This window comes from Chenopodium quinoa, unplaced genomic scaffold, assembly GCF_001683475.1.
Source record: "Chenopodium quinoa cultivar QQ74 unplaced genomic scaffold, ASM168347v1, whole genome shotgun sequence".
Taxonomy (NCBI): Eukaryota; Viridiplantae; Streptophyta; class Magnoliopsida; order Caryophyllales; family Amaranthaceae; genus Chenopodium; species Chenopodium quinoa.
In genome coordinates, this window is record NW_018744239.1 from 10,896,013 (window position 1) to 10,918,772 (window position 22,760).

Consider the following 22,760-nt stretch of genomic DNA (forward strand, 5'->3'; position numbering starts at 1 on the left):
AACTCCTCATCCAAAACCACATGGACCGGATTGGCCCATGGTGGATCTCTCAAAATTTTTCTTTCCCTAAGCGGGGAAGAAGAAGCCCATCCGGCAAGTACAACCGGATGGGTCCAAAAGGACGTTCTCTGATGCTCGGATGTTCCTCTAGCAGAAGAGAAGTCAACAATTGTCTGAGTCGGCTTCAACGTCGATATTCTCATACAGTCTCCCTAATACCTCAATGGGGTATACAGAGACAAACCGAGAGAGCTAGTCTGGCGGCATGTCTGCCCGGACTGGCCCTCAGATTATCCAGCCGGCTCCGTATGTGCCCCAACAGCCATACATGCCGTATGGATCTCCTTACATGCAGCCGACTCTTTTAGGGGGTCAGGCGGCGCGAAATGTCAAGCCTATGGACTGGTAGCTTCGACTGCTAAACCTTGGGGAACAACCTTCGACCTTCTCTAGGGAAATAACCAAGGTGGCTCAGCCTGCCAAGGTTAAGAACGTGATGGTCGGTGCCTATGACGGTACCACCGACCCGGAAGATCACCTTATGGCATACACCAACCTCATGTATTTGCAGGGGTTGGATGATGCCTCCTGGTGCAGATGCTTCCCGGCAACATTGAAGGGCATAGCCCAACGATGGTTTGGAAACCTGCCAGCCGGTTGCGTCAACAATTTCAAGACACTGGCATACCTATTCGTGTCTAACTTCTCTATGAACATCCCGGCCAAGAAGACAAGTCTCGATCTGGGGGCTATACAACAGGGAGATAGAGAAGGGCTGAGATCCTATGTCAGGGCGGTTCAATCTGATGAGAATTCAGATTCAGGGACAGTCTGACGAAGTCGCTTACACAGACTTCTTAAAGGGTCTGAAAGACGGGTCGACCTTCAAATTCAACCTAGTCAGAAAGAGGGTGGAAACCCTCCAGGAAGCCTTGATGGAAGCCGAATCCTACATACAGGCTATGAAGCTCTTTGCCGTCAAGCAGCCGTCGGACCCTAAAAAGTCCGACAAACGGGACAGCCGGCCAGCTCAGCTGGTCAAAAAAGAAGAGAGAAAAAAGAGAAAAAAAAGTCTGGGTGGCAGACCACTCTGGTCAGTCATCCCAAAAGAAAAAGAAAGAGTTGAGACCGTACGTCCCTAAGTACGAGTTCAACAAGGATGGCTCCTCCATCCTCATGGAGGTCAAAGACTGGTTGTCTATAAAGAAGCCGGCTGCAATGAAGAGTCCCATCAAAAGCCGGGACAAGTCCAAGTTCTGCAATTTTCACGAGGACATAGGCCATGACACCAATGGTTGCTATAGCCTCAGGCGGCTACTAGACCGCCTGGATGATGAGGGGGCTTTAAAGTCCTACCTTGTGAATCCCAAGGGCAACCCCCGGACAAATAATGGACATCAGTCCAAGAAGCTAGACAACCTTGCTATAAGCTCTGATACTGATGAGGAGAAAATCATGACCATAGCAGGCGGCTTCGCCGGCGGTGGTCCAATTATCCGGGGCACAAAAGATAACATCCGGAAGTTGGAGGTCAACTCAGTGGATGAGGGCTAGGCGTCTAAGGACACCTTCCCTGAGGTCATCATCTTTGAGAAAGACCTGGGCAAGGTCAGGCGGCCTTATGATGACCCCATAGTCATCGAATGCAAAGTCGCCAACCAGCGAGTAGGTCGGATCCTCATTGATACGGGAGCTCGTCTGACCTTATCAGCTGTAGGTGCCTGGCCAAGCTCAAGTACAAACCTAGCAGCATGCAGAAGGCCTCTCACCCCTTGGTAGGCTTTGGGGGAGGTGTTGTGCATCCGATGGGAAGGATTGACCTACCCATCCGGCTAGGTGAAAAGGGGGAAGGGCGACACATGGTCGTCAAATTTTTGGTGGTCGAAGAATTGACCGCCTATAACCTGATTTTGGGCTGTCCTACTCTTAAGAGTTCAAGGCAGTCATCATCCCGTCTCTCATGTTGCTGAAATTCGAGAGGGATGATGGGTTAGTAAACTCCCTAAGCGGGGATTAGAAGGCGGCGAGAGAATGCTATCTCTCAGACGTCAAACCCACTGTGGCTGCAGCCGGCCAAAGTGGGAAGTCTGCTGACCTTAACGACTGTCAAGAAGTCGCGCCTGCTCCCAAGGCAGCCGGAAAAAAGAGAAAGGCGGACCACTTAGTGGCCGTCAAGAAAGAAAAGCAATAGCAATCACTGATCGGGGAACGATCAGATGATCTCCGTCCCCAACCGGCTGGTGATAACATTGATATTGTTCTGGACGACAGTTGGCCAGAACGAACTGTGAAAGTGGGGACGGTTGCCTTTGCAAAGTTGGGTGCAGACTTGCACCAACTGTTGAAAGAATTCAAAGACAGTTTTGCCTTTGAAGTGGAAGAGATGCCAGGCGTAAGCCCGGATCTTGTTGTCCACAACCTCGCCGTGGATCCTAAGAAGAAGCTAGTTAGGCAAAAGAAAAGAAATCACGGTGAGAAAAGGTCTCAGGCGGCTGCCGCCGAGGTTAAGAAGTTGATGGATGCTAGGTTCGTTTGGCAATGCTACTACCCGGATTGGGTAGCCAACGTTGTTCTGGTGAAAAAGTCGAATAGATACTGGCGGATGTGTGTTGATTACACAGATCTGAACAAGACATGTCCGAAGGATAGTTATCCACTTCCAAAGATCGACAGTCTGGTCGACTCTATAGCCGGTCATGCCTTGATGAGTTTTATGGACGCCTACTCAGGCTTCCATCAGATACCCTTGTGGAAAAAAGATCAAGAAAATACGGCATTCGTCACAAACTGAGGGTTATTCTGCTATACAGTGATGTCGTTTGGGTTGAAGAATGCGTTTACTACTTTCCAGCGTATGATTAATACCGTCTTCATTAATCAGATTGGGAGGAATGTAAAGGTGTACATTGATGACATGATAGTCAAATCCAAGCTGCAGACGGATCACCTTTCTGACCTCCGAGAAACCTTCACCACCCTCAGGCAGCATAAAGTCATGCTTAATCCCAAAAAGTGCGTCTTTGGTGTTGAGTCTGGGAAGTTTCTCAGATTTTTGATTGATCAGAGGGGAATAGAGGCTAACTCGGAGAAGGTACAGGCGGTAATTGACATGAAGTCACCCCACACTATCAGGGAAGTCCAAAAATTAACCGGTTGTCTGGCGGCATTGGGGAGATTCCTCAGCCGGTCTGGCGACAAATGCCTCTACTTTTTCCAAGCAATCAAAAAGAAGACAAGGTTTGAATGGGGGGAAAATGCAGAGGCGGCATTCCAAAGGCTAAAAGAGCACCTTTATTCCTTACCCCGGCTGGTCAGTCCTTTAGCTGGGGAGGTTCTCTACATGTCCTTTGGCCTTGCCCTTTTTATGGCCATAAGGAAGTTGAAACCATACTTTCTGGCACATTCGGTGGTGGTCTACACAGACCAACCCCTCAAGCGGCCAATGACAACCTTGGAGTCGTCCGGAAGGATGCTTAAGTGGGCTATTGAGATGCAAAGCTTAGAAATAACCTTCGAACCGAGAAAGGTAGTGAAGGGTCAGGCGTTTTCTGACTTTATTGTTGAAATAACCTTCGAACCGAGAAAGGTAGTGAAGGGTCAGGTATATGTAGACGGGAGCTCTACTTTGAACGGCTGTGGTGCAGGCGTAATTTGCAAGTCTCCGAAAGGGGATACTTATGAATATGCACCACGGTTCAAGTTTCAAGCCTCAAATAATGAGGCGGAGTATGAGGCCCTGCTAGCCGGAATCCGCATGTGTAAGGCAGCAGGGGCAAGGAAAGTTGACGCCTGCTCGGATTCTCAGTTGATCGTCAGCCAATACCACAATGACTATGAGGCCACCCATCCGGAAATGATCAAATACCTTCAGGCGGTCAAAGAAGAGGCTGGGACACTTGACGAATTTAACCTAAGTCAAGTGCCCAGGTCAGAGAACAACCAGGCGGATTCTTTTTCCAAGTTGGCATCATCCGCCTCCTGTGATACGCCTCGGTCTATATTTTGGGAAGTCATGGAAAAGAGAAGTATCGAGAATGATCCCATTGGAATTCTTGACCGAAGCTCTACCTAGATGGACCCCATCCAAGATTATTTGGTAGACGACACTTTGCCGGATGCCCCTTCAGAAGCGGCAGCGTTGAAAAAGCGAGCTTTGAGCTTCGAGATCTACAAGGGGGAGCTCTTCAGAAAGGGTTACCTCCAGCCGTTGCTGAAGTGTGTTACCCCTGAAAGGGGCAAAGATGTTCTAGAGGATCTGCATGCGGGTTTTTTGTGCTTCACACATAAGTGGCAGAACTCTAGCGAAGAGGGTCAGGCGGCAAGTCTACTTTTGGCCTACTCCTGAGGCAGATGCCATGGAAATGGTGAAAAAGTGTGACAAGTGCCAGAGATTTAGTCGGCTCATACATCGTCCGGCTACCGACCTGACGGCAACCTACAGCCCGGTTCCATTTGCAAAGTGGGGCATGGACATCTTAGGTCCTTATACGCCTGCCTCAGGCGGAAGAATATACATTCTAGCGGCTGTAGACTACTTCACCAAATGGGTAGAGGCAGAGGCGGTCAAGGGCATTAAGACAAAGGATGTCATCTCCTTCATTTGGAGGAACATCATCACCCGGTTTGGGGTTCCTATGTCTATGGTTTTTGACAACGGTCCTCAGTTTGAAACGCCTACCCTCAAGAGCTGGTTGGGAGATCAAGGGATCTCACATTGCTTTGCATCCGTTGGCCGCCCCCAGGCAAGCGGTCAGGTTGAAGCCTTCAACAAGCTCATCTCAGACGGTATTAAGAAGAAAATTGAAAAGGCTAGTGGTCTATGGGCAGATGAGTTGCCTCATGTCCTATGGGCCATCAGAACAACTGAAAAAGGGGCAACCGGCGAGACCCCGTTTCTCATGACATACGACACTGAAGCTGTCCTGCCAATTGAACTTTATGAGCCAACACTTCGAATCATGCTTTATGATGAAGAGGCAAATTGGGAGGCCATGCGTCTAGCATTGGATACACTCCCGGAGCGCAGGGGCAATGCCGCCTTGGGTCATGAGATTTACCGCCTAAGAATGACTAGAGCCTACAACAAAAGGGTGCACAAACGACCCTTGAAAGTGGGAGATTTTGTACTAAGAAAAATTGAGGCAACCAGCAGGGCTAATGAACAAGGGAAGCTAACTCCTAATTGGGAATGCCCCTACCGGATTTTTGACGAAGTTAGAGGCGCCACTTACTGCCTGGAAACTTGAGGCAACCGGGCCAAATTTGAGGCCAAAGGCTAGATTTCCTTGTTTATTGTATATTGTAGTCTTGTTTGTGCAATGCACAACCGGTCAAAATTTAAGGCCAACGACCAGATTTTATCTTAAACAAACCGCCTGCTTCAACATGAGCAGGCATCCAGCGTCGCCCCTTTGGGTGAAATCGTCGAAGAGAACATCACCCATTTGGGTGGTTTATTGTTCTATCAAACCGTACAAGCGGCAAACCAGGTTAAAATAGTTGCTTGAATATGCAATTGAAATCGGGATACCTCATGTTGCTCCAAAGTGGCATAGACGGTTCCCGAAATCTCGATCAGAAATACACGGCTTATGCTCAAAAGCATCATAGCCGGTCTTTCGCCAACCACTATTTAGTTGATTCTAACCCAACTGCATGTCGCCTAAAAGTGGCACATTCGGTACTTATGGTCTGGATCAGGTAAAACTAGTCCTCATTCAAAGGTAATACAACCGGTCAAATACCGCTTGTATCTTGTCAAACAGTTGGATAAGCGATGGAAAAAAGCAAATTTTGTCTGCTATCTCTACTTAGCCAAATTCAACAACTCTCAATATGGTCTACGGACCGCTGTTTATTCCCCGGATGCTTGTTTGAACGGCTGCGTGCTTAGAGTAGGACAGCTATCATGCACACAACCGTCAAGGGGCAAGAACGCTCCCACATCCGGGATATTGCATACAAATCAGAAATGCAAAAAGTTGAAAACGCAAAAAATTAAAGCAAAATGAAATTGGCGAAAATTGAAATTTAAAGAGAAACTGAAACATTAAATTGAAAGCCGACTTAGCCGGCAAATGTATAAATTGGCTTACAGCAAAAGGAAATTGTTAACCGGACCCCTGTCCAGAAAAGATACATATAAATACACGGCACGCAGGCCAGAAAGTTGAATAAAAAAAGCTTAAGACTGAGCTGGGTCTCTGGCAGCGGCTTTAGAAGTAAGAGGGGGGAGGATCTCTTCCTCTTGAATTTCAACATGGGCGTCTTCCTCCCTGTCTGCACCCATCTCCGCCTGCATAGCTTCAATTTCCTTCTTGGCCCACACTTCATATGGCTCCAGAACCGGCTGCTTGGTTTCCTGGGACGTAATGGCAAGATCTGCGTATATGTAGGCTAGCTCCTAGACGGCATATTTTGCATCCGGATGTACCAGGGACCAAGCCATTTGCATACGTTTTTGGCAGTCTTGCTCATTCTCCTCAATGAGCCGGCTCTGTTCAGCTTCCAAGGTGGTTTGGAAGTTCTGGCTGGCGGAAGTTGCCTCCTTCTTCAGACGGATGTTCTCCGTCAGCAGTGAGGTGTTCTCTTTCCTGGTTACCTCCAAAAGTTTAATGGAGTCCGCCGCCTTCTTCACCTCCTCTTTCGCATTTTCCTTCTCCGCCTTGAGGTTGTGAATTTTTGTGTGGGCTTCATTGAGGGACTTTTGAAGCTCTTTGACGGAGTCCGCCTGTTTCATGATTATGCTTTTAGTTTCTAATTCATGCACAATCATGGAATATTGGGCAACATTATGTGCCTCAGACGCATCCTGTTTAGCCCGTCTTACCTCCTCTTGCTTCCTGGCATAAGCCTTCTTGAGCCCCTCCACGCGCAGCATGGACTGCAAGAACACAGGTGTTAGAGGGTCAAGTGGTCTAAAAACTTTGAAACATTCAGTTGGAGAAACATACCTCAGCCAGGCTGGCCATGACCCGGTCAGCATTGAAGGTGTTGATCCTTAGGATCGCCTCCTTCTCTTCTTTGGGGATGGCCTTCAGCATGGCCCGGGCGTACTGTTGTACATTCGGTCAGCGAGGGGAGAGATCTTCACCAGAAAGAGACAGTGAGAAAGCTATATACGTCCCTCCTATTGACTGCCGGCTGCCAGCAGAGTCTTCTGGCTGGAGCTGGGAGTGCGACTTGACCCGCATGGGCTTGCCAAGCAAAGAGGGGTTGAAAGGTTCTATTGTACCTTGAGAGATAGGTTGAGAGCCTCGATGGCCCTCAACCGGCACAGAAGTGCCTGAAGCCTTATCCGGCGCAATCTCCCCGGATGCCTCTAGGACATCCGACTGCCTTGAGGCTTAATCAAACCCCAGGCCAGCGTTTTTGACAGTCTTTCCCCCAACCGTCAGGCGGCTGGGAACTGTCTGGGAGGAGGTCTTCCTCGCCTTATTCGAAACAGCCACCTCCTCCCCCGGCCGAGGCCGCATCTGCTTGGTTAGGGAGCAAGGAACTTTGCCCCCATCCCGAGTCAAAAAGCAGACAAAAGGGTCAGCCGGCAAAAACTTACGCAAAATACAAAGGACTAAGGGACAGGTGTGTATACCTTATTTTTTGCCACCTGGGCAGCCTTTTTCTTCTCTGCATTCTCCTTGCGGATTTCGGCGGCCATTTTTGCAGGCGTCTTGTGTGGGGGCAACATCGCCAAAGCTTTTACTGTAGAAAAGAAACCGTCTGATTAGAGCAAGATGGTAAAGAATAAAGCATAAAATAGCTAAAGCGGCATAATAGAGCCGGGTGCTAATGCAACCTACGTTTCTTAAACTGGGTGCTTAACCCACATGCGGATAAGAACGCCTCATCTCGCAGGAACTCATGTCCGGGTACCCAATTCTTGGGCACGCTTATTAGTTTCTCGGTTGAGAGGGCGGTTATGGTGAGTTCAAAGAACCCCGCCTCTATAATCCTTTCATAGTCCTCATCCGGGACTCGGGGCATCTTACATTTTTGCCCAAGAAGCTGGGGCTTCCGGTTGTAGGTCCTAAACTCCCGGTTCTCTTCTTTGGTGGGAGCAGAAACCAGATAGAACCGGTTCTTCCAGTCTGACCACTTGGACAGTTTGTCCAGTGTCATCAAGTACTGGGGATAGGTGGTCAAAGTGTACCAGGCTCTCTACCCGCCTGGGCTCCGACTTAAATAATGCATATGGGCGAAGGCCTCCCAGCCGGGGTTTAGGCTCTGCATCTCGCAGGCGGCGATATAGCCCAAAATGTTAACCCAAGAATTGGGGGTTAACTGCCATATGCCTAGGCCATATCCTCTTAGGATGGCCTTGATGGTGTTATGAAGAGGGAAGCGGAGACCGGCTAGAAAGGCCGCCTCGTAGCAGCTAAAATACCCTTTCGCGTTGCGCTGGTTGTCTTCCCAGACAATCGTCCCCATCTCAGGCGGCACTTGAATCTTGTACCCCTTTCCTAGAGGCCGCGCGAGGATAAAGTTTCCTAAGTTCCTCTCCATGCTAGCCCGGTCCTTAGCAGAGACGACGATTAGGAGGGGATTACCCTTATTATTCCAAGTTGCTCTCTCTTCCTCTTCGCTATCTACAACCGATGTAAGATAGCTGCTTCTATTGCCTTCAGAGCCGATGTAGAGGTGGTATCTCCGCTGCTCTCGTTTCCAGAGGATTTTTTCTCCTCTTCAACTCCAGAGATAGAGGCGGCACCCTCACCGCCTCTATTATCGGAGGATTTCTCCTCATCAGCTCCAGAGGTAGAGGCGGTATCTTCGCCACCTCCATTATTGGACCCTAGGATTCTATCACTAGGGGTGCTTGGGGTACCTCTTGGGGATTCCCTTGACATCTCAGCCTGATTTGTTTCAGGCAGCAATTCTTCGGAGCTTTCTCCCTTATACTCCGGGTCTACTACCGTTTTTCTAGTACGAGCCATTGCGTCCTGCACAGAGACAGAGACGGTCGGATTGGGAGATGAACAAGGGGAATCCCAGTACCAAACTCAGCCGTAACAGGGGATCGGTTGACCTCTAAATCGTGGTGTGCTGTGTGTGTGTGTTGGGTGAATCCATTATTCTCTAACAACCTATACAGCCAGGAAAAACTCAAAAAGATGCAAGGGGCAGTGACGGTACCTTGATGTAATAAAAGGCTTGCTAGCAAAATGATCTTTGAGTTGTTGCTTGAAGATACCCAGACGGTATCCCTTTTAAGAGCAACTGAAATTTGGAAAGAAAACGACCATTATTCCACAATGTGACTCAAAGATACCACAGGCAGAAGAGACCGACTGTGGTTGTTTTGGAAGTTATAAGAAAACAAAGGATCAGGCGTTTTTAAAGGAAATTGCTCAAAGATACCCCAGACGGTACAAGACCGGTTGTGGGTCAATTGAAAGCGATTATTAAGAAAACTGCTCAAAAGTCCCTCAGACGGCATAAGCCCGACTGTGGGTCTATTGAATGCAGGCTTTGAAAGGAATTACTTAAAGATGCCCCAGACGGTGTAAAACCGGCTGTGGGTCTATTAAATGCAGTTCATAAAAGGAATTGCTTAAAGATGCCCCAGATGGTGTAAGACCGGTTGAGGCTCTACTTGAAATCAAGAAGATGCTGACTAAGTCAGACGATACCTTGGTGAGATGATCAAAGAAGCACTCAACCGGTAACCGGACGTATCTAAATCAAAGGAGCCGTTTGAATGCAAAAGCAGCCGGGATCAGAGTTATCTCCTTTTCTCTCAAGGAAATTCTTTCTAAGATTTGCAAAAGTGTGGAATGAGAGGAAGGGGGTTCCTATTTATAAGGAAAACCAGAAGGCGAACCGTCGCCTCCTCTTTTCAAATTTGAATTCAAAAAAAGAAAAAAAAAAGAGAGAGAGAGAGAGAGAGAAGGGAAGGAGACGAACTGTCGCCTTCCAAGAGCATGAAACCTTTGAGGGGCAAATGTTTGGGGTGAAATTACCCACGCCACGTGGCCCAATAGCATGCTGACACGTGTCAGCCCCTTAGAGGCCCAATGGGATCCAATCGGATGCTAACACGTGGCAGAATAACCCTAATAGGGGACAACTCTTCTTCTACTATAAATAGAGGAAAATCCTCATTTATTATACATTCATGCCCAGTCACAAATACAAAACACAAATACCGAGCAATATTAATTGCAGATTCTCCTGGAATCCGAGAGAACATTTACTTTCCTCATCCTTACTCACTCAGACGTATTCTAACTTGATCGTCGGAGGCGGAACTCCAACCAACCGGAGTCTCTGTGCTTTTGCAGGTATAGGCGGTCGGCTACAAGTTCTGGTGTTGTAACTCTTCCGCAGGACACATCAAAAGACCCCGAAACAATGAACTAATTTGATCATATCTGAACTTATTAGACCTTATTAAAACTTAATTATTTTAGTTGTAATTTGAACTTGGGCAACCCTTATCAGAACTTATTTTTTCTGAATTGAACTTATCTGAATTTAACTGAACTTATTTAAACTTATTAGACCTGAAATAAGTGAAAATAATAAGGTGAACAGAACATACCTTAGGTGTTGCACAAAGTTTTGGGAAAATTTTAGGGCGGAGACCAAAATATTTTTATTTTTTTTTATAGGATAGAAGCAGAATTTTAGAATACTTCTTCCGCTGCTTTTTAGTTGCATCACTATCCTAAAGCGGGAGTTTTAAATTAGTTGTGTCACTTTTTTTTCGTCGTTGTTGTTGTTGTTGTTAATAAACTCTCTCTATCTCTCTCCTATCACATGGGTCCACTTTTTATTCTCTCTATCTCTATTATCTCCAAAAATTGACTAGGAGTATACAATTTTCAAAGTGATGCAACTAAAAAAATGGAGGAAGAATAAAGTATAGTTAGTGGGATGTATATAATTGTTAACAAGAGGGGGGAAAAAGTTGTGTAAGTGGGGTTGGTACGAGATAGGTTTAATAAAATAGTAGTGGGTCCTTACAAAATAAGGAAGTGTTGCAATTATTATGAATCGGATGTAAACGAAAGTGTTGCGATTATGAAGAAATGAATGGAGTACGTTTTTATTCTTGTAGACTTAGGGTGGAAGAGATTAAAACCAAAGATTAGTCACAATGCATATTTTCATAATTTAATTTTGTTACAATTTTTACTAATAAGTTATCTATCTATCTATAACTATACTAAAGCAGAGGGCACTCAAACAAAAGCTCCACGTGTCATCGTATCATTAAAAATATTCCCACCCTTTTTCCGCTATCCTAAACAAAGCAATTAGTTCATTAAATTTTTTTAAGACCTTTTATTTCCTATAACGCATAATATAATAAAAATATCACAGTTCGTATATACTAGAATATTTTTAATTGATCTTATATAATATTTTTGCCAAAAAAAAAAATATATAAATTTAATCGATCCTATGTAATACAATTTTTGTCTATTTAGGAATATTTTTCTTAATTAAAGTAGTAGATCTTTACAAAATATTAATCAATTTAATCTGTACAAAATATTAATCAATTTGATTCGTCTAACATGAAACTTATATTAGTTAATATAGATATTTTTAGTAAATTTTTAGTAAAATCTTGATATTTCACTATCATATAATTGACGAATTGTTTAATAAAATATAATACTTGGTATTTATTTATAAAAAGGTACATCCTTATCATCTTGGTGATGATTTTTTTAGTAAACTTACAGTAAAATCTTAATATTCCACTATCATACAATTGACGGATCTTTTTAGTAAATCTTAATATGTGAAACTAAAAAGTAAGTTAATTTGATAATTATGTGTGTATATAAATATCAATAAAATATACAGAATTATTTTGTAGATAGAATATAGTAGTTTAACAAGTATCTTGCTAGAATTTGTTTTTTCGGTAATATATTCTATAGAATTTTTTATTAATCCAATCACATAATATACGTAGTTATAAATTCGGGATAATAAAATTTTGCGGGATAATAAATTCCTTTTAAATATATAGTTATAGATTTTTTTACCTCACTCTTTTTTTTTTTTTTTTTTTTTTTTTTTTTGTTAAGGAGATTTTCATCTTAAAAAAAATAATCTAATTATAATATTTTCAAGAATGCTATTTTGTGAAATTTTGTACCATTGTTAATATAGAATCTGATACCATGTGGTACTATATCTCTTGCAAGCAATGTAACAATAAGGTTGATTATGAAGAAGGTGGAAAATATTGGTGCCAGAAATGTAACGCATGTGTAAAATCTGCACCACCAAGGTGCTTTTTCGAAAGATAGTACATGGTTATATAAAATTTTTAAATGCCAAGTACTTCTGCAATATAATATACAATATTAAAGTTCTATTAATGTAGGTACAAAGTGTAACGATTGAAGATGATGGCGGAACAACAACTTTTGTCATGTTTGACCGTGAAAATTTCAAATTCTGCAAATATCAGCAATGAATTTGAAGGATAAGCTATCAAAGGTAATTGAAAATATGAGTATATATAACATTTGAGCTTTAATACTCGTATTTGACTAGCCGACTAACCCTTCTTTGTTCAATCATTCTAACACAACATACAGTATACATTTTCTTTTCATAACTTTATTGTTCGGCTTAAATCTTAGTAAAAATTAAAGATAAAAGTAACTATTAGTAGTGGTTTAATATATATATATATATATATATATATATATATATATATATATATATTTTATGCTGAAAGGTGAAAGTGATCCATATCCAAAAGAACTTGATTTACTTTTTTAAAAAAAATTATTTATCAAGGTTCATATATATTTCAAAGTACAATCTCGAAATAAATTGGGATAAGTTTATAATCCTCAAAATAAGTAATGATGAGAAATTAATCAAATCCTTTTTGGAAGTCAATAATAATGAGGTCGCGGGAGTAAAGATTGACGTATTATGTTCAATTACGATGCAAGTATTGTATTTTTTTTTTTATTTTCAAGAAGATGATGTCAATGTTTAGTCTTCCAATAAATCAATAGAAACTTTGTGTGAGAAAGATAAGGTAAAATTTTACTATACAAAAAGTTGCTACATAATTAAGTATATGATGTTGTTTAAAAATAATTGATTTATGTACTAAAAAAATCTTGAAATCTATCTATCTATATATATACTATAATTTGATACGTGTCACTCTATTATTAAAAATTTTCTCGCTTTATTTTCCACCTCTGATTATATCAACTAAATCAAAGATTATATGTGATTAAATTATATATGGTTAAAAATTTTCCTGCTTTATTTTCCACCCCTAAATATATCAACTAAATCAAAGATTATATGTGATAAAATAATATATATATTATATACTCATTATTTACCAGTTACCATAATATACATACTTCCTTAATATGATAATGCATATGATTCCTTATATGATAATGCATATGAAATCTCTGATTATACTTCCTTATAATACTCCGTATCTGACAGGTTCTAGTCGTATCACCTAATCAGAAGTAATTCCTAAGTCCTCTAACTAAAGTAGATAGGGAAGTAGGGTCGAATCCACAGGGAAACAATGTTTTTCTATTCTTAATCAATTAATATAATCTAAATTATTAAGTAACCAGAGTGATTTTATATGAATTATACTAAAGGAACTAATTAAACTAACGCGATTAAGAATTATAAGAATAACAATGTATCAAAGTCTAGGGTATAGGTTCACCAATAAATAATACTCCAGGATGTAGGACAACAATCAATTATCAATGCACCAATTAATCAGATCATAAAGGGCTTTCGCTACGTATTACAATCACATAATTAATCTAGCAGTATTAAATCGCATCTCTCGAATCTTGACTTAACCATTTATAAATTATCTTGCCTATTGAAACTAAGCCTAAACATCAATTCTCATATGTTGAATTTCGAATCAATATTGCATAATTCATTCATTTAAACCAGGTCTAATCTAATTGCACAACATTAAATCAATCAATAGGAAATTAATCAAAACATTAACAATCAACAATAATAAATCATTCCTTCATATTATATACAGATCCCCAAGAACCCTAGAAATAAACTACTCACACATAATGAAATCTAAACTAAGCAAAGCAATTAAACAAGACATAATAAATCAAAGTAATAAATTACTAGAAGTAAAAGGGAAGAAGATCAAGTAAATGGAAATAATAAATTGCATAAACCAAAGAATGTTGAGAGAACAAATTGCTAAGTGCTTGTTTGGCATTGTTTTTGTTTCATTTTTCTGTTTTTTTGAAAACCAAAAACCAAAAACAGGAAACGAGAAAAAAGTGTTTTCACTTTTTTATTGTCAGTTTTCTAAATTGCTAAGTGCTTGTTTGGCATTGTTTTTGGTTTCAGTTTTTCGTTTTTTTGAAAAACAAAAACCAAAAATAGGAAACAAGAAAGAGGTGTTTTCACTTTTTTGTTGTCAGTTTTCTAAATTATCAGGATTGTAATAAGTTTAACTATTTTTTTACTCATTATATGACATATATCATATGATTTTAAAAATTAAAAAACCAAAAAACAGAAAACCACAACAATGCAAAACGAACCCTAAGTAAGCTTAAATTCTAAAATCTGGAATTTTAACTAATGAAAGATGTAATGAACTCGCTTAACAAAAAAAGAGTATTGACAGGGGTTAAATCGGTCGCTACAATCTAACTCTCAATCAAACAATACTTATACGAACACCCTATAACCAAGTACAATGGCAAATAAAGGTTCGGTCCACGAGGAACGAGAGTAATTGCAAATCAATCTTAAACCTAAGCTAGTTCGAAATCAATGGAAAATGGTGTTCTAAAATACTACTAATAAGATGGAATAAATCAATAAACTAAGACACTAGGGAGAACGGGAATCCGCCTAACCATTGGTAACTAAGCAACAAGGAATCACAGAGACAAACGGGATATGAAAAGACTATAGGTCTGATCAATATCATGTGATAGGAAGACAACGGGCAATACTAAGCTTGGATTTCTCATGCACTTAACATTACTCGATACATAATCAAACCACATTCAATAATGAAATACTCAATTCACAATCTCTTGTTCAAATCAAGAATATCATGCAATCAAATTCAAGATTCTAGGTTAGCTACTTCTATTATAATGAATTAACATGCAATCGCATATAATCAATTTAATCACAATCCGTTTATCAAAATCAATCCTCAATTACATAGATTACCTAGGCCGGGTTTCATCCCAAAACCCTAGCTAGGAGACTACTCACACATATTCATAATCAAAGCAATAATGAATTCCAAAAGCATAATAGATATAAACATGAATTCTGATTAAGGAATAATAAAGCTTGATTAATAAACAAGAATGAATAATACCAATTGTATTGATGCGAATCAATGGAAAAGTTCAGAACTTTGATATCCGTCGTCAATGAATAATACAAAGAACCTTCGCAAATCTTGCTTCAAATCAATCCAAGAAAACTAAAATCTCTAGGAAATTCTCTAAGAAAACTAATGAATCTCTAATACTAAGAACGTTCTCCAATAACTCTCTACAAAAGCTCTCAAAACTATCTCTAAAAACTGTCACCGGAATCTTCTTAAAGTTGGGCCTTATATACATCTTCTAATTCGGAGAAGTCAAGCGCGCAGTTAACCCTGGATCAGCACGGCCGTGCTGTATTTGGCACGGCCGTGCTAGCTTGTCAGTAAGTAAACCGGGTTTCTTCTTCAAATTGGCACGGCCGTGCTATATATGGCACGGTCGTGCTGAAGTTGGCACGGCCGTGCTAATGCCTGGCACGGCCGTGCTGAATCTGGCACGGCCGTGCTGAATCTGGCACTGGCACGGCCGTGCTAATGCCTGGCACGGCCGTGCTGAATCTGGCACGGCCGTGCTAATGCCTGGCACGGCCGTGCTGAATCTGGCACGGCCGTGCAGCATAGGCAGGAAGGTTGCAGGCACTTAGGTCTTCTTAAAACAGTCACAACTTCTTATCCAGAGCTCCGTTTAAGGCGTGCAATATATCGTTGGAAAGCTCTTCAAGTCTACTTTCCAATGCAATTAGAATCACTCCATTATCATTTGTATACCGAAAGTTGTGAGCAAAATAGTGAACAGGTGTCATATTTGTGAACTGTTCTGCCTTGCCTGCTACTTAACTTGCCTTTCAAGGCCTTGAGAACCGCAGCAAAGCCTTAGCTTGGTGGACTAGGATCGATAATAGCCTAATTACGCACCAATGGTTCGGGACTCGACATAACTTGGTCAACTATACCTGTTATCACACCAAAAACAGACCGAAACCCGTGAAGCACGTAATATGAAGGAAACGAGTGTAACAAGGCAATAAACGACCAAAACGGGCCTAAATACATCCAAAATCACCCAAATATATGCCTTAAAGCGCGCCCTAATGTGCGCTTGTCAAGTATTAATATTAAAGCTAGAAAATCCTAATCTAAAACAATGATTAACGCCTCTAAAACACTTCAAAAACACGCGCCTGGCAGGGCGCACCTCCGAGACATCCTCTTTTCTTTCTCGCCTGGCCAGGCACGCCTAGGGCAAGGATGCTTCTCCTACCCGGTCGGGCAAGTCCACCGGGCAATAATAGACTCCTCGTTTTTTGGCTCCTTAGCCCAATCCGAATATCCTCTTTGGGTCTTTACGACTTAGGTCCATTGCTCGGTTTCTTCTTCTTCGCCGAGCCCTTAATCATCGATTTGATCACTCTAACGCGGTCTTGGGCTACGGAATACAGTCATATGAGTGCGCTCCCTATCAAATGCTTGTAGTGGCTCAATTAAGTCCGGGAAATGCTCCAAATCTGCAATTTCCTATAAAACAATACCAAAAATACGAAAACACTAGAAAACGCATATTAGTTATAAAAATGGCTTCGTAAAGCCAAAAATACTCCTAAATATGACCAAGGGACCGGGGGTAAAACACTATATAAAATAAACATATCAAACTCCTCCAAGCCAAACCTTTGCTTGTCCCAAAGCAAAGATCTCATCAATGAACAAATAAAACATAATTCACCCCAAAATCAATTAAAATCAAGTATTATCAATCAAAGGCAAATCCAAAAAATATGCATCAAAGCCAACCAATCAAATCCATCCAACTACTAATCCACCCTAACAATTGTCAAACAAAGCGAACCACAAGTGTATATGGAATTCGTGACTAGTGCTCACACACTCTTCACTCATATATGAAGTGGATATAAAATGTATCCGATCGCTCTCCATCCAACCCATTTAATGTGAACAATGCCCTCTCAAACTCACAACACACGTGTGTTTAAAAAGACAAGCACTCAACCTAATAGTCGACTTGAAATATGTCAAATCATTCTTTGTATTGATAAACAACTAAATTCACATTCATACAACTCTATGCACAAAGGTCGGAAGGTCTTTAAAACTTGTAATGTAAGGTCAAGGTGAAAGGTAGGATAAATTTGGGAAAAAGTGGGAATAAAGCCATGCTTAAGGGAGCCAAATCCTAACAAATAAAACCAAGGTAAAATATAATTCATGACCAAATCATCTCCAACACAACTCAACTCCACCAAAATTCACCAAACAACCAAACCAATCATATCAAAAATTTCCAACACTTACAACTTCACTCATAAAAATATAACAATGTAGAATTTGAGTGAATCAAATTAAACAAACTTTGAATTTTTCCAACTTGAATTTTCTTTGAAACTTATTTTTTTTTCTTGGTTCTTTCTTTTGAGCAACCTTCACTTAAAACATTTGAATATTGAAGCAATTTATTCTTTTTTGCTTTGTTTTTTTTTAAAATATTTTTTTTTTACTTTTTCTCTTTTGAAGTTCACTTTCTTTTTATTTTCTTGAACTTCCCCTCTCTCTCTTTTTTTTTTCCATTATGCTTTATTTTTTCCAAGAAATTTCAACTTTCAAACCACCAAAAATAAACCACAATTAATAACAAAACAACTTCTCAAACCACCCACATTGTGCAATAATGAAGCACACTACAAACTCCCTCACCTCACTCACTAATAGCTCCCACAATCTAAGCTTGGGACTAGTAACCAATGGGGCAAAATTAGGCTTGTAATGTTGCTAAATAAACAATAAAAAGGCCAAGGCAACAACATGGGTAGCAAGAAGGGAACAAATGTATCTAAAATCATTTGAAGGCTACCTAAAAGAACTAATGCCTTCGTCCTCCTCAATGTGCATAATATGAGCCATACAAACATTACTAAAAGTTATAAACCAATACTCAACTTCAATGACATACCAGGAACTAACACACAATTTCGCACCAAATCAACTAGTCAAGCACTAAATCCACAAACAGTTGGACAAAGTTGACTCATATCAAGGCATCAAAGTGATCATACATCAAATCATGGCTAACCTATCCACAATATTCATCATCATGTACCAAGAATCAAAACAATTTCAAAAATTTCATGTATTGGGCACAAGGAAGTACCATTCATTGGATCGTATTTTTGTATTTTTGTATTTTTCAATTTTTTCGTATTTTTTCGTTTTCAAAGCAATAAAATCTACACTAGAGAGCAATAAAAACTAAACTAAACACACCAAAAATCAAAAAGAGAGAGAAGAAATAAGATACCTTTACCAAAAATCTCCCCCAAGCCAAAATCAAACAATGTCCTCATTGACTCGGGGATTAGCCTCAACATGGCCAATCATCACCATCCTCATCCATCTCTCTATCTCCACCTCCACCATTGCCACCTGCAAAACCACCAGAGGAACTACCACCAAAATAATTAGGGTTAACATTACCCCCCATCCCCCCAAAAGGAAAGTCTTGGTCGTAGCCAGAGAAGAAGGAGTAGTCTATGTAAGTGCCCTGGGTGTTGGGGTCTACATACCCCTATGGTGGTGGCTTGAATCAGTCTGGGCATAGGGTCTCAGCTGGAATAGCCCCTCGACAAGCATACTCATTGTACATAAGAAAAGGACCCCTACCTATGTTCCTCTCTACATACCCCACCCTCTGGTCAAGAGACCCAACTAACCTTCTAAGATCCCCAACCTCTGATCTAAGCTCCCTCTAACCCTTCTTTAACCTACCTATGGCCTGACCTATACTCCTAAGGTCCCAAATAGGCTCATCCTTTGGGTCGGGTCTAGGCTGGTGAGGGGGTGGCTATGGCACATGCGGCTGTGATTGCACTTGGGGCTAGGCCCCAGGAAGAAGGTGGGTGTAAGTATAAGACCGCAGACCGGTAGGAACACGGATCAACTCCGTGTTAGGGAGGGAGAACACAGACACAAACTCTCTCCCTCTATAGCCACTGTAGATACTGGTGATGGTTTGTCCTAATCCAATTTAACCCTCCCCAATAGGTCAAGGTTTGATAAGTCTCCCACCCACACCTAGTCTGTCCCACCTCACTAAATCCCGTCTTATTAATTGCCATCCTAGTGATTAAGCCACCAAAATAGATTGGGGTTTTAATGTTGTTGTCACATGAATTCCCGTGCCTATTCAAGTGGTTCACAATATAACGAGCAATGTTCAAGTTCCCATAACCAAAAATATAGTGACCTAAGATAGCAAGTTCCAAGGATTTTGCATTGTGGGGTTCATGTCGAGCCAAAAAACATGTCCCGGAAAATCATTGAAAGATTTTAGGGACTGGGTGGTGGAAGGGAATAGAGCTAGCATGTTGAATATTTGGGCAAGGTTTTCCCGTCAAAGCCAAGTAAACAACATCGGCTTTATAGTCCTCATGATTTTGAGTGGGAGGGGATACATCAAGTTCAAACAATTTGGCGAATTCAACAAAAGTTAAGTCAATGTTCCTATTGTTTAATCTAAAACGCATCAAAGGGCCATTTTTAGTACTAGTAATATTCAAAGAAGATAAAAATTCACATTTAATTTCTCTATATGTTAAGTGGTACATATCAACAAATTTACGCATGCTAATATCATTCATAAATCTCTTAACATGATCATATATTGATGAGTGTCATTTATAGCACTCAAATGGTGATATTTTAGGACATTTTTCATTTCTTTTTATAGCTTTCTCTCCCTCGTTTTGCTTAGTTATGATCCTTTGTTCCTTAGTTTGTCTTTTCTTTGCTTATTTCGTATTTTCTCCTATTTTTGTAGATTTTCTCGCGTTTTCTCCTTTATTTGCTCTACTTTCTTGATTTGTAGGTGTAAGGTGAAGCCCGCGACCCATCACGATGATTTTTCGGGTTGGAAGAGGCTCAAAGTGCAAGGTGGAAGCTCATACATAGCTCACAAGGCAAGGAAAGACTAGCTCCAAGACTTGGTGATTGTGCTCTCATGCTGCGCTTGCATGAAATTGTGGTGTTGAACCCGCCGTAAACTCCATTTCGGGAGTATCACACCTAACGTGGATCACGAGTAGCGTACCATCCACATGAAGCACGCACCGAAGAAGTGTCCAGTTTTAGGTGCGCGGGTGCGCAGGAATTGGATCGTCGCGCCACGGCAAGATCTGCCGCGCCACGGCAACTCCTGCCGCACCACGATAGTCTTGGTTTGCACGGGCATGCATCGTTTTTGTGCGGGCGCGCCACTCTGAGTCCTGTTTCCGTAACCGAGCTTGTGCGCCCGGTAGGGTCTATTTTGGGATATATGCCTTATTTCCTTTGTAGTTAGTTATACTATAAATAACTTTTCTCCTTTTTCTTCATTAAGCAATTTCTTAGAGTTAGTTAGTTCTTAGATTTCAGAGAGAGAAACACTTGGATTCTTGATTTGTAATTCAAATTTGCTCTAATCAAGCTTGGATTTCCTTCATTCAATGATAATTAGTGAGATTTTCTTCCCTTAATTCTTCTCTATTGCTTTAATTTTTGCTTTGATTCATGAATGATTGTTTGATTTGTTGATTTTTGGTTAGTAACTTGATTGTTTTTTAATTTCTTCTTGATTAGTTGAATATGATGATTATTATGATTTACTTAGCTTTGTTCTTCAAATTCAACATGCTTAGTGAGTAGAATCTTTGCTAGGGTGAAGGGGAAGCATGCATGAATGATGGATAATTGCTAATTTGGGGATTTTGATTGATTAAATGTTGTAATTAAATTGATTAGTAGATTTGTGCATGTGTTTGGCTTGATAGGAGTGATCAACCTTGATTTCCAAGCAAGATTGCATTGTAGTTCCTAATGACATGACCACTTGATTTATTGATTATTTTGAATTGTGATTCTCTTTGATTAGTCATTCATAGAGGAAACCTAGTTTGACTTCTAGGAGATAACCTTTTGAATTCTTTCAATTGTGATTACTACTAGTCCTTGCAATATTTTGATTGATTTGATTTCCCCTGATTGGCACTTCTATCTTGATTTCATGTGGATCCTAATCCCTAGTGTTTGATATTGCATTTCTCTAGTGATACCATAGCTTACATAACAAATACTTGTCTTAGCTTCGAAGTAGCCTGACCCTAGACTTTAGCGACCTTTCCCTTATTCCTCGTGGATCGGCCCTTGACTTACCCCTATACTCGTGTTTAGGATTAGTAGAGTGTTTACAAATTTTTTTGATAGAGTATTAAGCATATAACGACGTGTTTAAACCCTCTATCAAATGGCGCCGTTGCTGGGGAATGGCGTAGTTTGTTTGCTATAGTTGTTGAGTCTACTTCATTCTATTTGAAAAACACAAAAATATTTTTCCCTTTTAGGCCACACTTGTAGCCGTGCTACTAATTGTTTTCTTGAGATTGTGTGCATGGTACAACAACAATTTAAACAAGCAAGCATGGGAAACAACCCAAGGGTTGCTTTGAAGGAGTTAGGGATACTTGGAGCCTATAGGTTTGAAAATGGCATATCTCCCTGCAGACACTTAAAAATGTCTCTCCAAAACCTAACCCGATGATGAACAACCTTTTACCGTCGTTATTGGTAGGGCTGAGTATTTAATCTTTGGAGTGCTTAAATCCATATTCAATCCAATACATTTCATAAACTAACCCAATTCTTAGCCCATTTCCCCAAACCATAACTTATTTTCCTCTTTTCGTGTCCACATCACAAAACCGAGATTAAATGATTTTTTGGACCTATAAGTTTGATCAAAATATTATTTGGTTGGATAGGCCTTGAAATAAGCTTTCCAAAGGTATATCATAAGCCCAATTCCGATTTAAAATGAATAAGATATCAGCAGAACACTAAAACTCGACCCAAAACCAACACCCTTGCACTGAAACGGCCATATCTTAAAATATACAAAATATTTTGACCTGATTCTAATTGTTTTGAAAGGTAGAATTGAAGATCTTTCCAACGATATATTATATGCCTTATTCTAATTTACGGATCAAAAGTTATCATAGTTTTAAAAACGTGTAAAAATTGGAAATTACCGCGCCATGGCGGTTTCTTCCGCACCACGGCAATTTCTAGGGTTTGTATCTTCGCGACGTTCGTACTCCACCCTTCACATTTCTCTATAAATACGAGGCTGATTTCTCAGTTCCGGGGCACCAACACACATGCTAATTCCTCTCTCTCATAATCTAAGCTTTAAACCTATTATCCTAATTTCACCATTCCTTACCTAAGTTACTCCCCGGATTCCATACAACACCCGAAATTCCATACTTAAACCAAGGTGTGAAAGGTAGACCCGATTGAGGGTTAGGACCAAATTAACTTTATTTTCCGTTAATCTTATTTCAATTTTATTTATTATTCTTTGAAGTTACTAACATTTTTATTCATGATGTAGCAATTTAAAGAAGCATGG